General features: G+C 41.1%; 2 pseudogenes; one reads left to right on the top strand and one right to left on the bottom strand.

Annotated features, from left to right (window-relative positions):
- Positions 1 to 3,490: 3,490 nt before the first annotated feature.
- On the top strand, positions 3,491 to 17,954 carry LOC148920594 (secreted RxLR effector protein 161-like; annotated as a pseudogene).
- LOC148920595 (uncharacterized) lies at positions 12,893 to 13,380 on the bottom strand (annotated as a pseudogene).
- Positions 17,955 to 18,290: the final 336 nt, after the last annotated feature.

The raw sequence follows: 18,290 nt of genomic DNA, 5'->3' as shown, positions 1-18,290 counted from the left end.
GTCAAGATTACTTGTATTATTCATGGGTCCAATGCCCAATAACAACCATGAATGTTTTAAGTAGTTAAGACACATAATAAAATCAACCTCCTTCCAAAGCCCTTTGATCCGACATCTTGGCTAGATGTTAGATCGAAATCAAGTCCATAATCATCCATAAGTGACTATTTATCTAAACTTAAGGAAATGCAAAGGCTTTCCATTAGTAGTAGTGTATATTCCCAAATCTTAAATAAAAAAGTTTTATGAAATTGATTTGATTTGCAAAACAAATAATGGGAGTATTGTACAACTACTAATATGATTTAGAATAATAGTTTTCCTAGGCTAAGTAGTTTAATTGGATTAAACATGTTTATGGTGAGACATTAAAACCCTCAATTAACTAAATTAAGTAGAAAAACAAAAGACCTTTTGAAAGCCTAGTTGTGGCCTTCCACCATGGTGAATTCTGAATAGACTTGACCCTTGTGAAGGCTTTGCCTCGGATATGGGGGGTTGACAGCAAGATGTTCTTGCTTTGGAAGAATTCATTTATACATTGGATGTTGCAAGGGTAGGCTCAAACATGGACCAACATTCTATTATGATGAGGTTCATGATTGTATCACTATACTTTGCAAGAATGGTGAGCTAATACTTAACTAGTACAATGGTGCCTCATGATAATATTCGGGGGCTATACATTTGCTAGAGGCCAAATTATATGGGAACTCACATCATGATGTGAATGAGTAGAAGGACTCTCCCTTTATTATTTATGTTATCCGTATATCCTATTATGGTACGGTGATCCAAATAATAGGGAGCCTCCCATCCCGCTAAGAGACATCTTATAGAAGTATCTCATATTCCATTTTTAGGGATTATGGAAATCGTTTAAAATAGTAGGGGGAGCCATAGAATTTAAAGACCGTAAATCTATGGCCTTAACCAAAACAATCTAATTTCATTTCTGGTATGTTTGTATATACTTCTGTAGAATCTCATTCACAACACATTAAACAAAACAAGCCTCAAATGAACCATATAATGTCAAAAAGGATTAGCTTCCATAAGGATGCTAAAAGGAAGAAGAGATGTAATGTACATCTTTCATGCACAAGGAACAAAACTTATGAAAAGAGCAATTTTGTCCTTGAGTTAGTAATGGCAGTTGAAATTTCCACCTGGATAATGGATTCAGGAGCTAGCAGACACATTTGCAATATATTGCAAGGTCTAGTAGATCACAGGAAGTTTTCAAAAGGGGAAATAGTGCTATGTGTCGGTAATAGTACCCAAATATCAGCAAAAGCAGTAGGCACTTTCCACCTTAAGCTACCACATGAGGAGAAACTTGAACTTAAAGAATATCTTTATCTTCTAAGTTGCGTAAAGAACCTAGTATCTGTTTCAGCATTGCTGAATGAAGATTACACTGTCACATTCAATAGAATGGGATGCTCTTTACGACAAGGCAATCGAATCATATGTAAATGTACTATGATCGATGGTCTCTACCAAATTCAAATTGTGGAAAGTAGCAATTGCTTGATTAAGATGCCAGGACATAAGAGGCCTAGAAAAGAACTCAATCCAACTCAAGTTTGGCACCTAAAGTTAGGACACATTAGCCAATATAGAATCCAAAGGATGGTCAAAAAGGGATATCTTGAATCTTTGGGTTCAGTCCCTATGCCCGCCAAATCCTGTCTTCAAGGCAAAATGTCAAACTTGTTTTTTTAAGGAAAAGGGGAAAGAGTCACTAAGCTTCTTGAATTAATCCACATTGATGTATGTGGGCCATTGTCCACTACATCAAGGGGTGGCTTTTCTTACTTCATTACATTCACCGATGATTACTCTCGGTTGGGCTATGTATACCTAATAAAATATAAGTCTGAGGCCTTTGAAAAGGTCAAAGAATTCAAGAACGAAGTTGAAAAGCAAACATGAAAGAGTATCAAGATTCTAAGATCAGATCGAGGAGGAGAATACTTGAGTATTGAGTTTCTTTAATATCTCAAGAAACATGGCATCCTATCTCAGTGGACTCCACCTAGAACTCCACAACTTAATGATGTCTTCGAAAGTAGAAATCGAACATTGATGGACATAGTCTGATCAATGATGAGTTATACTGACTTGCCAGTATCGTTTTGGTGATATGCACTTCAATCTGCAGCATACCTGCTAAACAGAGTACCTTCCAAATCCGTGCCCATAACACCATATGAAATGTGGTTTGGGAGGAAGCCAAGTCTTAATCATCTTTATATATGGGTTTGTCCGGCTTATGTCAAGAAGCAAGATATTGACAAGCTAGACACTATATCAAAAATTTGTAGATTCATTGGATATCCAAATGAAACTTTAGGATACTACTTCCACCATCTGAATGAACAAAAAGTGTTTGTTGCAAGATCTGCAAGATTTCTTGAGATTGATTTTGCATTGGATGGCACCTGTGTGCAAAAGGTTGAGCTCAAGGAAGAGTCTAGAAAGCCTCATGAACCTGAAATAGAGTCTGATCCAATTGACAATCCAGTCCCCTTACCCACACTCACCCAACCTCCATGTAGGTCTGAAAGGATCAGTAAAGTACCTAATAGATATCTAGGCTCATACCCATGTTCTTCTCATGGGAAATGACATGGAATATCCTGAAACCTACATGAAGATAATGTTGGACATTGACTCAAAGAAATGGCGGGAAGCCATAAAAACTGAGATGAATTCTATGTATGCCAACTGAGTTTGGACTATAGTAGACCTTCCCGAAGGTATTGTACCAATAGGAAACAAATGGGTCTTTAAGAGGAAGAAGAGCTCAGATGGCAAGGTGGAGACCTATAAAGATAGATTAGTAGCTAAAGGCTACAGAAAAAGAGAGGGAATTGACTATGAAGAAACTTCTCCTGTAGCAATGATAAATTTCATCTACATACTTCTCGCCATAGCAGCATATTTTGACTATGAGATATGGCAGATGGATGTGAAAACGACTTTTCTGAATGGCGACCTTCAGGAAGAAATCTACATTGATCAACCTAAAGGATTCATATATAAACATGAAGAGAAGAAAGTAAGTAAAGTTCGAAGGTTAATCTATAGACTGAAGCAGGCTTCAATGAGTTAGAACATTCATTTTGATGAAGCCATTAAAGGTTATGGTTTTAACCAAAATGAAGATGGACCTTGTGTGTACAAGAAAAACAGTGAGAGCGCAATCATATTCCTCGTACTATATGTAGATTACATATTAATGTTTGGAAACAATATAGACATGTGGACCTCTATGAAACTATGGTTATCAAAGACCTTCTTAATGAAGGATTTGGGAATTTCATTGTACATACTGGGTATCAAGATCTATAGAGATAGATCGAGAAAGCAAATTGGATTATCTCAATCCCTGCATGTGGACAAGGTGCTTGGAAGATTCGAAATGGAATATTCCAAGAAGGGTTTTCTGCCAGTTAGACATGGTATTCACCTGTCTAAGAGTATGAGCCCTAAAACCCTAGAAGCAGTGATATAGATGAGCAAGATCCCATATGCCTTGGCAATTGGGAGCCTAATGTATGCCATGTTGTGTACGAGGCCTGATATCAGCTATGCTGGGAGCATCACAAGCAAATATCAATCAAACCCAGGATCAGAACACATGAGTGTTGTAAAGACTGTATGAAAGTACCTCAGAACGACCAAGGATATATTCCTAGTCTATGGAGGAATCCCAATGTTTGGGCCTAATTTGGCACACCCAGTATAAAGGAAATAGAAGTCCATCTTGGTTCTTGGCAGCCACCAACATTCCTTTGAAATTAGGCCAAGAATACACACTCAGCCCAAAGCACTGAAGGCTCCAGTCCAAGATCTATCCAAAAGATGAAAACTTGGGCTTCGAGAAAAGGAAAACAGCCCATAGCCTCAAACTAGGCCTGGCATGAATAAACCCAGAAACCTATCTTCAGAACCCGCACGACTACCAAAAAGTGGAAAAGTCAACAATTTCAACTATCACAGAGTTTGGTAGGGAATTTAATAAAAGCAGGTCAATAGTTGGCAACTAGGAGGAGATATCTCTGAATCTCTACCATCAAAAGATCAAAATCCTTTTTTAATATTTAGGGATATTGATTTTACTCCAGAAAAGGGACCGTCTTTCAAGAGATAAGCAAACTACAAAGCTCAAAAAGAGATAAGCAGGAGGACAGGGAGCTGTTCAAACTGAGAATCAAACTAACCATCACGGTTTGAGCTCTCACAAAGGGCGTTGGAATTAAAAAGGGTTAGGTTCTCTTTCAGGAAAAATAGGGAAGTGATCTCGAGAACTGACTGTTGAGAGCTTATCTGCCAAAATTGATTAGAACCCTTTTTTCTTTTGCATTTAAAAAATGAAAAGATTTTTTGAGAATTTTTGCCGCCCATTATTAAAAGAAAGAAACCCTACTCCAAAGCATTCCTTATAAATACAAGAGAGGGTGAACATAATCAAAGACACTCAATTCATCAAAAAAAAAACAAACAAACAAACAACAAAAATCAACCAAAAGTTCAATTGAACAAAACAAGAAAAACCAGCTTTAGATCAGAATTCCCAAAGTTCAGACTTAGAGAAATAAGTCATTCAAAACGAGATCTCTCTCGTTACAAATTTGGTTCAGCAAAAGTCAAGACAAGCAGAGTCTGAGTTTTCTCAAATATGAAAACCTCAACAAATTTTACAATACAGTCCCAGCTCATCAAATCCTCAAGAACAATACTGTCCCTTCAAATTGAAGAACTCGCATTCACTGCTGTTCAAGCTTCCCAAAGCTTAAAGTAGATTAAAGCTCACAAAATTGAACTTTGGTATCGATTTACAGCTTGAAATCGAGCAGTTGAAGTTGTTAACAGTCCAGTCCAACCCGGATCAGAGTCTTCTATCTAGGCAGAAATGGAGTTCCAACTGTCTTTTTGTCTTTCTAGTGTTGATATGTATATTTATAGTTTTATAAAAGGCAGTTCTGCCTAAAATAGTACAATTTCCTATCGGTTATTCTGGCCAGAACCATAGATTTTATACAGAGATAAATTGTGAAGTCCTTACTAGTCTGAGGCAAGAAAAGAACTTACTTGGGATATATTCCTCACCCAAATTCAGAATCACTTGTTTAGAAATCAGTAACTTGGGGTGCAAGTTATCCATTTTTAAGAAGTCTGCTAGGATTTTCATTACTAGCAATGGCACGCTCACACACCAAAGAAAGCTGATTTGTTGACCAGTCAATGGTTGCCAAGGCTGTGGGGAACTTTACCCTTCCATCTCAGGAAAAAACACAAAACGGGTGAACAATTTGGCAAGCCCAGTGGGACCTCTTAGTATACATACTTTGACTTAATTCTTCTCAAGTTTATGAATATTGGAAGCTCTAGCCAGAACCCGTACCACACTATGGAGATAAACCAGGCAGCTCTCAGTGGAAGGTCTTGAGTCATAAGAGAGTGACGCCAGCAATCAGCCCACGGCAGTACAAAGCGACGCTTGGATCGACTCTAGAAGGATGAATCAAATACAGGAATCTGTGTTCCGACAAGAGACTACAACACAAAGGAGCCAAGATACTCTAAATAACATGACAACCATGATGCAATGGCAGGTTAACAGATAGTTCAGGAAGGACCGTGAGGCTACCATGAACAGTAATTCCAAATCAATGTCAGAGTCCAGCAGCTAGACCTTCCTTATGGCCCTCCACTAGGATTAGCATGGCCATACCAAGAGAACCCTATCATTGCACAAATAGCTGGAATACGAGGGCATGGAGAGAACCAGGCCAGACAGAGGGGAGGAGCCCTTCCCGTCCAAGAACGTGAGGCCCCAATCCGCCAGAGGGCCCTGCACCACCAATAGAACCAGCCGTAACCTCACCCTATTCCACACTGTGGCCCCACATGATCAACCTTGGCACTTCGCCGAGCCACCAGCAGTGTTGCCCTACAAACCCGTAAGGATGGATCCCAATCCATTCCCTCCACCTGCAAGAGGCAGAATAGGCAGAGAGGGAAACAACCCTTTTGCTAACAATGACAGGAACAGGCCGGGGGCAAACTCGGAGGAATCATCCGGATCTAGAAAAGGGAATAACACAAGGAGGAAGCCTTGCCCAGGTCATATAGGGCGGAGCCCAGGATTGATCACGTCCAGCCAAAACAAGGACGAAATCTGCACCACTGTCAATGCTTTGAACAACATAGGGGCATTACAAAGAATGGTTAGAGAGATGATGGAGCCTGGAGCCTGAAGCCAGAAGAGGAGAGAGGCCCACCTATAGAAGGCCATATCCAGCTTATATCGATCAGATACCTCTATCTCCAGGTTTCAAGGTGCCAAACTTCACCTTGTTCAACGGAGAGGATCCCCATGCTTCATCGGTTGAGCATATAGGCGTGTTTTCTGTCCAGGCATAGCCATAGAAAATAACCTTCATTGAAGTTAAGGATTTTGAATTCTCTCTCTGGACAAGCTTTCACCCGGTACACCACTGCCAACTAATTCGTTCAAACTTGAGAGCAAATGGAAAGTGTTTTCCATGACTATTATTACAGGATTCAGCTAGAAGTCACCATCAATGACCTTGCTGCCCTCAAGCAGACTAAAGATAAACCTGCTCAAGACTTCATAACCAGGTTCAAGAAGCTCAAAATGAAATGCCGGATCCCTATGGAGGAAAGACACTTCATCCAAATGGCTCAAGCTACCCTTAAAATCTCTCTGAGAAAAAGATTTGATGGGATGCTGTTTGGAGATTTGGCAAGTGCAGATAAAGCATCCAAGTACGAAGAGCTGCTTAGGGAAGAACATCAAAAGAGGAACTCTTCCAAAGGCATGTATTACAAGTCACCTTCTTCTTCAATACATCTTATTGAGGTAGAATCAGAAGAAGACACAGAGGGCTCGAAGGAAAGGGAGATTGCAGTGGCATAAATGGCAAAGTTAAAACATCTCATTAGCTGCAAGGCCCTTACAAAGCCACCAAAGGATCAAAAGCCACCACCATTCATAAGAGGATTTGTTCCAAACAAACCAACACAAAACAAGGTTTATTTCTTTGATATAACCAAGGTGGATGCTTTATTTGATGAGATGTTGCTACAGAAAGCAATAGAGACACCCCACAGGATGCCCAAGCCAGAAGAGCTTAAGGGCAGCGATTGCAGGTGACACAACTCCTGGAACCATTCTACCAATAGTTATGTTGTTTTCAAGGATGTGATACAGGAAGGAATAACATCAGGAAGGCTAAAACTGGCGGAGAAATCTCCATCAATCACAACAGATCCTTTTCTCAGCCACAAGTCAACATGGTCAACCTAAAGTGGCCAAAAGAGAAGCAGCACCAACAATAGAAGCCAGCTCTAGCAGAGGCGAAGCAGCAAGGGAAACTAATGAAAGGCCAAAAGCAACTATTTCACTGGGATAGTACTCTGCAGCAAGTGCAAGTGTGGTGAGTTAGAAGTGGTCTTGGACAGACATAATTAGCCCACTCTGAGTGTTTTTAGCAGATTGGAACCTCATGCCGGATAAAGCTAGGCGGAAGGACTATCTTAGGCCTGCCCAAAGACAAACAGAGGATGACAAAGCCGCCCAAGAAGGAATACCAATCAAGATGCATGTGAATGAAAAACCTTTGGCAGTGTCATAGAAGGCGAGATGGTATTCGTCGGAAAAGTGGTAGACCAACTATGGAGTTGACCAGAACCCGAAAAGGAGGGTTAAAGGTAGTATTGCACATTCCTCAAGAACAAGAGTGATGTACAGGTACTTCGAGCTTGTTCGTTCAGAAAAGGAAGGAACAGAAGTACCTCCTCTAGCAGAACAAACAACTGCTAGACACAAAAAGCTGGTAAAACAGAATCTCGAGTGCACCTCCTATCCATCATGCCTCATCCTCAGTCAATCGGCTTGAGATTTCACAAGTACAAGGTGAATCTGAACCTATCCCAGCAGAAGAACAAGAAGGTGGATAGGGCAGATGAAGAGGAGCAATGGATTATGAACCATCTCAGATGATCAAAATGGACTCCTCGAAACAGGAAAACAGGAAGATTGGACAGAAGATTACGGGGAAGAGCAGATGGAATTTGATGGAGAACTAGATGAAGAAACTGAGGCTTTTGGTGCAAAATTGGAAAGCCTTTGTGGGGAGATCTAGGCATTAACATGGTGTTCATTCGCTAGAGAAGTTTAGGGCGCAGAAGGGCAAGAAAGCACTTTGGAAGGAGACGTGTTCTCTCAGAAAGTTTTGAGTGCAGGCTAGCAAAAGCAGAGGAGGCACCAGAACAACAAATGTGCAATCCCAAGATAGGCGGAATGCATGAACAAATCGGCTGCAGAATGCGGCTTTGCTTCTCCAAACCAACCAAAGAGATGGCCAATCACCTCATACCCTTGTGTATAACAGCAAAGTTTGGGGGTATTCCTATTCCCAAAGTAATGGTAGATGGAGGTGCAGCCATTAATCTTCTGCCTCACAGATTGCTGAGCAAAATGGGTAGAACAGAGAAGGATTTGATTCAAACATGCTTAACCGTCACCATCTTTGCTTGGGGCATCACCAAAACTCATGGAATATTGGATGTGGATGTCATAGTTGGAAGCAAAGAGCTGAAGATTACATTCTTTGTGGTAGACACCACTTCTACCACTTATAATGCACTGCTTGGCGAGGACTGGATTCACCAAAGTTTATGTGTTCCTTCCACTCTGCATCAGCAGTTAGCTCTATGGAATCAAGACGGTTACATGGAGATAGTAAAGGCCGATCCATGGCCATTTCTGCCTTCTGCCATGTGTTTTGAGGCAAGGTATTAACATGATGACCTTGGCCCTTTCACTTTCCTTGGAGTCAACCAGAACGGCTGCCCCATGTTGTCACGGCCCGAGACTCATTGAAGATGGTCTCAGCTTGATTCCCTAGAGGACTGAATAGACCTTTGTTCTAAACCTCCGAACTCGATGTTTAGTCCCAATCAGGAAAAGGATCAAGTGCAACAATAACTGATCCATTACAAAAAGATTGTTGATATATTAGAGGAAAGAAGCTCTTCATGCGAATCCAGCATCAATATGGCAGAATTCACTAATGAAAGCAGAAGAACAAGAAGAAGAGAGTTTATAGGAGGAAGTGTTAGATTTTGCATCAGCAGCATTGGATAATTCTTTGCCATAAGTGGAAGATCCTTTGCAGGAAATAAACTTAGGGACAGAAGAGGATCCAAGACCTACTTCCATTAGTGCACTGTTAAAAGAACCACTTAGAAGTGAGATCATTGCACTTTTGCATGATTTTAGAGATTGTTTTGCTTGGCATTATCATGAGATGCCTGGACTGGACAGAAAACTAGTAGAGCACAAGCTACTAATCAAAAGGGCTACCTTCCAGTCAAACAAGCCAGAAGAAGAATGTATATGGACACTAAACAAGGTTAAGGAAGAAATAGAAAGATTGCTCAAAGCAGGATTCATCGTAGACCCGAGCCATTGATGTCGATTGGCTAAATATTGTATCGGTTCTAAAAAGAAAAACAGGGGTAGTTAGAATCTGTGTGGATTACAGGAATCTGCTTGAAGCATCTCCCAAGGATGAATATCCTATGCCAATAGCATATATGCTAGTAGATTGAGCTGCTCATAACCAGATGCTATCTTTTATGGATGGCAATGCAGGTTATAATCAGATTATGGTGGCAGAAGAAGACATCCATAAGACAGCTTTCATGTGCCCAGGACATATAGGTGCTTCTGAGTATACTGTAATGCCTTTTGGCTTGAGAAATGCAGGAGTTACTTATCAAAGAGCAATGAATTCTGTTTTCCATGATATGATAGGGCATTCTTTGGAAGTGTATATAGATGATGTAGTGATTAAATCCCCAGAGGAGGGAAATCATGTATCAAATCTAAGAAAGGCATTCCTAAGAATGAGGAAACATAAACTGAAAATGAACCCCAAGAAATGTGTCTTTGGAGTTCAAGCAGGAAATTTCTTAGGATTCTTGGTCCACTAGAGAGGCATAGAGATTGACAAGAACAAAGTAAAGTCCATCATAGAAGCCTTAGCACCTCGGAACAAGAAAAAACTACAGAGTCTCCTAGGAAAGATTAATTTTCTAAGGAGATTCATATCCAATTCTACAGGAAAGATCTAGCCTTTTTCCTCTTCGTTAAGATTGAAGCAGGAATAGACGTTCAAGTGGGAAGAACAGCACCAACAAGCTTTTGAGGAAATCAAGCATTACCTCTCACATCCACCAGTTTTGTCCCCCCCCCCCCCAAAGAGAAGCAGACCACTCCAAGCTCTATGTATCTACATCGGAAGTGTCCATTGGGAGTCTACTGGTTCAAGATAACAAGGAAGGAAAGGAGCAGCAGTCTACTATCTGAGCAGAACTCTAATGAAATATTCTGCAATTGAAAGGCTTTGTCTAGCCTTGTACTTCACTGCTGTGAAACTCAGACACTACATGTTACCATACACCATCTACATCATTGCCAAGACAGATTTAATCAAATACATGCTAACAAGGCCAACGTTGAGAGGCAGAATTGGAAAATGGACTCTGGCTTTGATGAATTTGCTTTCAGATATGTTCCTAAAGTCAAATAATAAGCTGTGGCGAGATTTCCTAGCAAATCATCCAGGAGAAGAGATTGAAAACATGGACTCTTTGGACATAGCAAATGCAGACCTGCTAACTAGAGCTCATACTTGTCTTAACAATCCTATCTACTCAGTTCATCTCACACCTTGGAAGCTGTATTTTGATGGATCAAAAACTGATATAGCTCAAGGGGCATGGATTGTTTTGGAGGAACCATTAGGAATCAGACATTGCTATTCCTTCCAATTAGACTTCCAATGCACCAACAACAGGGCTGAATATGAAGCTTTAATTATAGGACTTGAAATGTTGGTGGAATTAGGAATCCAATCTGTGGAGATCCTGGGGGATTCTATGCTTGTGTTGAGACAGATTGCTGGAGAATACAAGTGCCTAAGTCCTTCTCTAGCTGTTTATCTAGTGGTAGCTAGAAATCTTCTGACAATAAACTGGCTCAAGTAGCGACAGGTATACAAATGCCTGAGGACTGTGTGCAGAGGATCATCAAGATGGGAAAGAAGAGTCTACCATCTGTTCTGACCATAGGGATGGAAATAGATGTCAATTCTGCCATAATCACTGAAGATGATTGGAGAAATCCAATCATGACTTACTTGCAATATCCAACCCTCCCTTCTTAAAAGAGAGTCAGGATCATGGCTTTGAACTACCTTATGTGGAATGGAGATCTGGTCCGAAAAAGCAAGGATGAGGTACTATTGAGGTGCCTTGGGAAGCAAGAATACATGAAGGTTATGGGAGAAACTCATGAAGGAATCTGTGGAGCTCATTAAGGAGGAAGGAAAATGTGCTCATTAATTAGAAGGTATGGTTACTTCTGGCCAACTATGATGAAAGATTGCATTGACTATTCCAGGGGATGTGACGCTTGCCAAAGGCATGGCCCAATCCAGAAGAGCTCCCAGTTCCCATGAATCCAGAGTAAAACCATAGCCTTTCAGAGGATGGGCAATGGATCTCATTGGCAAAATCTATCCAGCCAGAAGCCAGCAACATTGTTTTATCATTGTAGCCACAGATTATTTCACCAAATGGGTGGAGGCCAAGCCTGTTAAATCCACAACATCTCAAGATATCATCACTTTCATAGAAGAACAGATTATACAAAGGTTTGACATTCCAGAATCAATCACGACTGACAAAGGATCTTCCTTCATATCTGGAGATATGCTGGATATGTCGAAGCATTCAAATTCAAGCTGCTTCAATCCACTCCTTATTCTGCTCAAGCCAATGGACAAGCAGAATCAATTAACAAGGTGATCATCAACATTATCAGAAAAATGCTAGAGAAAAATCCAAAACAATGGCACGAGAAGTTGTCAGAAACTCTGTGGGCATACAAAACTTCAAAAAGAGAGACAACTAGCATGACCCCCTATGCTCTAACCTATGGCCATGATGCAATTCTGCCCATGGAGATAGCAGTCAGTCTCTCGACTGCTCACCAACACAATCTGGTTGGAGAAGAATACTCTCAAGCCATGTTACTAGGACTAGAGGGATTGGATGCAAGCAGTGATTGACACCTCAACAAACTCTTGGCAGGAAAACAGGCTGTGTCAAGGGCTTACAACAAAATAGTTAAGAATAAGAATTTTGAAGAGGGAGAAATAGTCTGGAAAGCAGTTTTTCCCCTTGGAACACATATAGCTGGTTATGGAAAGTGGTCACCTACATGGGAAGACCCTTTCATAATTAAGCAAATTCTCGGAATGGGGGCGTACAGATTACAGGATCGAGATGGGAATGTTCATGCTACACTAATTAATGGCAAATGGTTAAAAAAAAATTATCCAACCATGTGGGATTCACAAGCAATGCAGACATAACCTGGAATAGAGATAGAGCAAAGTGAAATTGTTGTTTAAAAGTTCTGTCCAAAACTTACTTTCCTTGTAAAAATGTTGAAGCACGTTTTAATTTACTTTTGCTTACTTTTGTTCACTCTTGCCAAATAGAAACTTTTATTGAATAGTCATTCTCCATGACTAGAGTTTATTACACTCCTAAATTCTGGGATCTAAAATCTTAGTTTCCTGAGAGTTTCTTGCAGCCCGGTCTTCTTAGGAGAAATCTCTTCTGAAGAAGCATCCCTTGATGAAGAGAGACTTACGCAATCTCAATGCAGCCTAGAAGCTGCTACGGAGTTACGCACAAGGAAAGTAGCCTTGGTTTTGGTGCCGATCCATCCTGATTTTGTTCCGCTTCTCCTCATTGACCAGTGATTTGAAGTTCTTCAATTTGTTTCTCGACTTGTCAGCAGTTTTGCTTTCTTATAGCCTGCAACCATTTGGTCCAATTCTTTTTTTTGCTTAGCGTAATCAGCCAAATTGGCTTCATGAGTCACCTTGCAGAACTCGGATGCCTTAAAGGAAGGCTTGAGATCCCCGTAGCGGTTGTGGAGATTGAGCACATCCCTTGCTAGACCCAGCCGAGCTTGAGGATAGGCACAGGAGCCATGTTTTCTCTATGAAGCATGTCCAAGTCTTTCATTAACTGGTCCACAGCCTCTTGATTTTCCTCCAAATCTAGTTCAGTGGATTGCCAGATCTTCACTCTGTCCACTGCCTCATCCACCGCCTTGGATTTTGTCTTGCCAAAAGTGGAGCTAAGCTTCTCTAGCCTGTCTAGTTGAGCATCCAAGTCCATGGCTTCAAACTCTGCCAATTCTGGATCAGCAAAGGAAGCCGTGGTAGGTGAGCCTAGAAGAGAATGGATGGGCATCTACAAAAATTTCAAGTCAGTTCCATGCGAAATTGTAATGCCAAGAAGAAATAAAAATATAAGGTACTTACAGCCACAATAGGAGGCTTAAGGGGACTAGTCACCACAGCTACATACCCCAACAGTCCTGTCCCTCCTCAAGCACCTGGAAAAACAGAATTGAATCATAGAATGTAGGAGTAAACAAGGCAGAACAGAGAGGACAAGACAGAAGAAATAAAAACCTAGAATTTACCTCGGACATGTGCTCAAGAGCAAAGCAGCAGAATGTTTTGCCTCTACATCATCAAATAGAGCCAACTCTGAACTTGTGGGTTCTGCCCTTTAAGCTTCTCCCTATTGTTTTGCAAGGGCAATGCTTTCTGCTATCACCTTAGTAGGAATCTCCTCCTATAAGTATATAGAAGTCAGAAGTTAGAAGAGAGAAAGAACATACACCATAATACATGCAGTAATGAAATAGAGGACCACCTCTTCTTCTAAATTTTTGTTCTTCTCCTTGAAAGAGACATCTTCTTCCTCTTCCTGTTCCCTTTCCTGCTCCACGGCTTCAAAGGCTTCCCTAAGTTCTTCATTTGTGCTGAAGTGGTCGTGGGAGCTGCCGCAGCTATTCTCAGTGACCACATATTCCACCTCGATCCTCTTTCTAAGTCTTTTGGACTCAGTAGGAGAAGGAGGAGGACTTTCACCGCATGCACAGAACAAAGAAGTGAAGGTTAGAAAAATGAGCATAATAGAACGAAACCCTCAAGCTACCAGAATTTACCTAAAGTCGCAGGTGAGCAAAGACTATCAAGGACCAAGCAGTCTCTTTTCTTTTGTTCCTACGCGGAAGGAGTGGCCCTAACAAATGGTTGCTCTGATTGAGTTTCCTCATCTTCGTCTCTAGAGGAAGCTCCAAGTCCCAGCTGAAATAACGAAGTGCACAGAAATAAAGTAAGTCAAAATCAATCCGGCAAGAAAATAATAAAAGAAACAGAGAGATGGAAGACTTACCAATCACTTCTCCAGCATGGACAGACTGTCCACCTATGTTCCTTATAAGGGAGGGGTTTGATGCATGAACAAAATATTAGGCATCATTACAAAGACATAATGAATAAAACGCAGACAGAACCAGGAATCTACCTTCTACAATTTGAGCATTAATGTCTTTTATGGACTGCACCATAAACCTATGAGTCTCTTCTCCTGCATGAACGACCCAGGAATCCCAGACCATCAAAAAGCACCTCTAGTGCAATCTGGAGGCAGGCAGGCCTTGAAACCTGGCTTTCCACCAAGCATCGAACTCTTGAGCTGCAGGAATTTGGTTCCCGGGCTCGATAGAGAGCGTTGCACTATTGTTGATCTTGTTCACCGCACACCTGGCGTCTTTGTGCACCTCCAAGTCATCCAGTCTCTCCGAAGTGGCCCGGTTGCAGCTTCAGTATGATTTAAGTGGGATAGCCGAGGGCGTGCCGCTTGCGCAGAAATTGGGATGGTATACGCCCTAGGTGATAATTGGGAGGTTTCCAACCTCCATGGGGCAAATCTCTGGGCGGGGTGACACTCAGAAAGTTCTTCCTAAAGTCAATTCGCGCGCTTGGGCACTTCACGACAAGAGAATGAGCCGTAACTTGATCTTGAGCGAACTATGTCTGGGAATCTCGCTATGGAAATAAACACGCAGCCGGATCCGGATCATCGGAATAAACCAGAGCCATGTGTTGATGGATTGAACAAAGTGGCGATATCAGAGTTCTTGAATAGGTGAGCAGAGCTGTGGTCCAAACCCGACATCCGAGTGATTGTGCAAAGCTTCTACTAAATGCCTATACTCACAGAATTGCTGAAAACCGGTTGGGAAGATGAATTTGTTCACCAAGTACATAAGGAATAGCATATGCTGCTTGATCCTTATCCTTCTCAAGACGAATTTCCTCGTAATTAGAAAATGAGCAGCTGGTTTATGAGGGGAGAGATGGTGAAAGGCTTGGCTAGTTTTCCTAGTTCTTTCTCTTGTGATAATCACCTCGCATCCACAGTCTTCCATGGGGCCTGAACCCAAAGATCTACTTCATATCCAGCAGAGTCGGAGCCATGGGGCCCACACGAAAATCGAGGCGTATTCTTGGCAAAATTCCAAACACAGAGCAAAGAGCAGGACTCTCATTCCCATGATGGACTGCTTGGATAGGAGGATGGCATCGTAAATACTAGCCCTTTTCCAGGTGAGCTCCATACCATGGGAGTAGCCTTTTCAATCCAATCAGCCCACTTCATCGGATTGTTCCTCACTGCTCGAAGGGAATGGCGGCCTGATTCTTCCTAACCCAAGTATGGGAAGCAGGAGGAGAAGAACACTGGAAACATAAAGGAGCTTGGCATCGCTTTTAAAAAGCTCTGCCATTTCGGCAGGAACTTGGCCAAACCAGTGAGGTCCTAGAACCAAGGTATTCTCGAATAGGTGAAGGACATTCTCGTCTAGGTTCTTCTTAGCAAAAGGGTGGAGTTTACTTCAAATCTCAATAGCGGGATTATCCACTCCAGCCCCAGTAATGAAGGCGGAGGAGCAGAAGAGGAAGACTGAGCACGAGTTTTGGAGAAGATATGATCAGAAGTTTTGAGCGGAACAAAGGAAAAAAGTGAAGGAAGCAGGGTTTTAGCAAAGGAAAGGGTGAGACTTCTGAAATACTAAGAAAATCAAGGTCTGAGAGCTAGGTTTCCGAATGAACAGGAACTTTGGGTTTGAATTTCTTTTAAAGCTCGAAAACAAAAGAGAAGAAGACGACGCAACGCTTGATAATGACTAGCTAGTAATGAGCTAGTAAGCGAACAGTTTCCCACGAACTCTAGCTCAATAGGAAGATGTGGCAGACGTGGATTAACGGAAGAAATCGCGCGCAAATTAAATGGCCAATTCATTTAAGTTTGAAACCGTTCCAAAACGATTGGACTTAGGGGCATTGTTTGGGCCTAATTTGTACAGGGAGCTATTCAAGCGAGAATCAAACTAACCACCACGGTTTGAGCTCTCACGAGGAGTTGGAATTAAAAAGGGTTAGGTTCTCTTTCAGGGAAAAACAGGGAAGTGATATAGAGAACTGATTGTTGAGAGCTTATCTGCCATAATTGATTAAAACCCTTTTTTTCTTTTGCATTTAAAAAATGAAAAGATCTTTTGAGAATTTTTATTGCCCATTATTAAAAGAAAGAAATCCTACTCCAAAGCATTCCTTATAAATACAAGAGAGGGTGAACATAACCAAAGACACTCAATTCATCAAAAAAAAAACAAACAAACAACAAAAATCAACCAAAAGTTCAATTGAACAAAACAAGAAAAACCAGCTTTAGATCAGAATTCCCAAAGTTCAGACTTAGAGAAATAATTCATTCAAAACAAGATCTCTCTCGTTACAAATTTGGTTCGGCAAAAGTCAAGACAAGCATAGTCTGAGTTTTCTCAAATATGAAAACCTCAACAAATTTTACATTACAGTCCCAGCTCATCAAATCCTCAAGAACAGTCACTTATCCCTTCAGATTGAAAAACCTGCAGTTCGCCCGTTGAAGCTTCCCAAAGCTTAAAGTGTATTAAAGCTCTGCCAAAATTGAACTTTGGTATCGATTTACAGCTGAAGGTGAGCGATTAAAGTTGTAAACAGTCCAGTCCAGGCCGGATCGAGTCTTCTATCTAGGCGAAATGGAGTTCCAACTGTCTTTTTGTCTTTCTAGTGTTGATATGTATATTTATAGTTTTATAAAAGCGATTCGCCTAAAGCATACAATTTCCTATCGGTTATTGGCGAACCATTAATTTTATCTTGAGATAAATTGTGAAGTCCTCACGATCTGAGGCAAGAAAAGAACTTACTTGGGAGATATTCCTCACCCAAATTCACAATCACTTGTTTAGAAATCAGTAACTTGAGGTGCAAGTGATCCATTTTTAAGAAGTCTGCTAGGATTTTCATTACTAGCAGTGGCACGCTCACACACCAAAGAAAACTGACTTGTTGACCAGTCAATGGTTGTCGAGGCAGTGGGGAACTTTACCCTTCCATCTCGGGAAAAACACAAAACAGGTGAACACCCAGAATTCTGGTGGAATGATATACAGACCCAGATTTCAAATCTGATGTTGATGATCAGAAATCCACTTCTAAATATGTGTTCACATTGAATGGAGGGGCAATTAGTTAGAGATGTGGCAAGTAGAGCACCACTGCGGACTCCACAACTGAAGCAGAGTACATAGCTTCTTCGGAAGCAGCAAAGGAAGCATTCTGGATGAGGAAGTTCATTACTGAACATGGAATGGTCCCAAGCATTGAGTCACCATCATTTTATACTGTGACAACAATGGGGGTATAGCACAAGCCAAGAAACCAAGGTCTCATCAGAGATCCAAGCACATTCAGAGGCGCTATCACTTAGTCAGGGAATATGCTGGTGATTGAGATATTAGAGTGCTCAAATTGGCTTCAATGGACAACACAGCAGATCCACTCACAAAGCCTATGAGTCACCTTCAGCTAGACCAACACATGGAAAAGATGGGTATTAGATACATGTCAGATTGGCTTTAAAGTGCAAGTGGGAGATTGTTAGAAATATGACTTTAAAGCCAACTAATTATGTAATCGTTATTTGATAAAAGACACATTATGTTATCAATGGGCAAGAAAGGTTGTTTTATACATTAAATCATCAGGTATTATCTTTCAGTATGTAAAACAACCATAGTCCAAGGAATACAGAAGTGGATATGAGAGCTATGTAATGAGATTGCATACATGGAGACTTCTCATCATCCCTAGATCCTGAATATGTTTCTGGTCATAGGAATATTGATTGGGCATCAATATTCCGCAAAGACCAGTACACTTAGTATTGTCTCTATATGTAGGGAATGGCAAGGTCTC

Source organism: Prunus mume, linkage group LG1, assembly GCF_029339155.1.
Source record: "Prunus mume cultivar Tortuosa linkage group LG1, ASM2933915v1, whole genome shotgun sequence".
Classification (NCBI taxonomy): domain Eukaryota; kingdom Viridiplantae; phylum Streptophyta; class Magnoliopsida; order Rosales; family Rosaceae; genus Prunus; species Prunus mume.
Note: the sequence above shows the minus strand (reverse complement) of the source record. Positions and strands in the feature narration are given on the sequence as shown.